Genomic DNA, 2,042 nt, shown 5'->3' with positions numbered 1-2,042 from the left:
GTCGTCGTTCAAAATTGATGTATGAATATGGTGGAGACCTGGATGACTCTCTTCGTCATACCCCGGTTCAATTAACCGAGGAGGACATTGTCGCAATGTCAAACCTTCTGGTGAATGCGAAGTATGAAGATTGCAGTGTTGTTGGGTTAAATCCCTTCTATAAACTTAACCCGGTACCAGAAGTAAGGATATTCTGATCTTTTTTCCTTTGTATTTTGTCCAGCCGTATTGTTTATCACTGATCCTTTCTCCTGTCTTTGTAGGCCAACTCTGAGTTTTGGAAAGTGAAATATGATCACGAAGCTGCCAAGAAGGTGAAACTCGCTGCCATGAACGCCAAGAAATCGACCCGGAGATTGAAGAAGAAAAAGAAGACCACTGCTGAAGATTTAATGAAACTTGATGACACGTCTGACTTGGAGGTAGCCCTTGATTCCCTTGTCCAATTTTTTAACAATCTTATTGACACTGATCCTTACTAGGATGACACTGGGGCCAGTCAGGCCGGGGAAGCAGAGGTAACTATCATTTCCTCCGACTTAGAGCCCTTACCAAGACACAAAGTTCGACGAGTGATCCGTAAAGTAAGGTTTTCTAACCCCTTAGCTGACTTGGATCCCAACTTTCATTTGAAAAAGCAGCAACATGAAAGCCGCCGTGAAGTTGGGATTGAAGATGAACCGGCTGTCGTCCTTCAACAGACCCCTCGGAAACGCCCGAACGAGGTTTACTTATTGCTGTTTTAAACCCGTTTTAATGAATCCTGCTCCTTGTATTTCCTTTTAACTCCTTTCTTTTATCTTTTCAGGAGGTGTCTCGTTCCTCAGGCGACTCATCACAAACACAATTTCCGGCTTTCAAGACTGCTCCTGGGTAGTTAGAAATCCTCTTTTCTTCCGGGTTGCTCAATTGTATCATGATGCTAACAATCCTGCAATATTTTTTCCTTAGCGGCCAGGCTAAATCCAAGAAGGCGAAGGCAACAAAACCGGCGGAAGACCCGCCAGTGCTGGCATCTGACCCGGCTAGGCCGCCTTCTCCATTAACTGACGCCCCAGAAGACCCGCCTATTGTCAATGAAGCAAATCCTCCGGAGCCGTCTCTTGACAAAGCCACTATGAATCCTTCCACAGCTGGACCGTCAAGCTCAACCGACCCGCCGTCTGCACGTGCTCAAGATGTTCAAATTACTGGGAGCCGCTTTGTTGAGCCGGGGAACCCAACGGTGGTGGCTCGGTGTACAACAAAGCAAGAGGCATTGGAGAGGCAGAAGGTTCGTTTTGACGTTGCCAACTATGACCGTCTCAATGCCAGTGATATCTTATCCGGCTATCTTAGTCATGTACACTCCAGTCGTGAGTCTGAGATCGAGATGGTCAAGCAGCTTCAGTTGAAGTATGAGGTACGTTGTTTCTGGTTTACTAACATTCCCTCAGCCCCAAGTCTTCAGATTATGAGAGAAACGGAATATCCTGTTGACTTAAAATATAGGCCGAGACTTTTACCTCTGAATCTTTGCCTGATATTGATAGAACAAAAACTTCACCTATAGTCCCCAAGGACCGGTTTATTTTGATCATTAATGAATCGGTACTTTAGAATTGAAAAATGTTTTCAAAGTACTTAACGCTCCGGTTTTAACCTTGATAAACTTGCTGAACTGCGTACATTAGCCCCCAAGTGCCAAGTGTTGTTACTTTGTAAAGGACTTGGGACTTTAAATATGTTTGTAGAGTCATAAAAATTTGATTTGGCTTACATTAGCCCCCAAGTGTCAAGTGGTTTATTCGTGAAGTACTTGAGACTTGAATCTTGAATTTGGATATTTGAATTTGAAACCAAGTCTTGACTTATCTGAACGTTTCACAGAATGCCTTATCTGAATTGAACTCTCAATTGACTGACGCAAAGATCCGGCTGGCGAGTCAGGAGTCAGAAATCAAATCTTCCATCTCTAAACTGCAAATAAGCCTTTCTGCAACGGAAAATTTGAAGACCAGCTTTGCTGCCAAGGAGAAGACTTGGGAAAATGAGAAAACACT

This window comes from Triticum aestivum, chromosome 6A, assembly GCF_018294505.1.
Source record: "Triticum aestivum cultivar Chinese Spring chromosome 6A, IWGSC CS RefSeq v2.1, whole genome shotgun sequence".
NCBI lineage: Eukaryota > Viridiplantae > Streptophyta > Magnoliopsida > Poales > Poaceae > Triticum > Triticum aestivum.
This window is presented reverse-complemented; position numbering follows the sequence as displayed.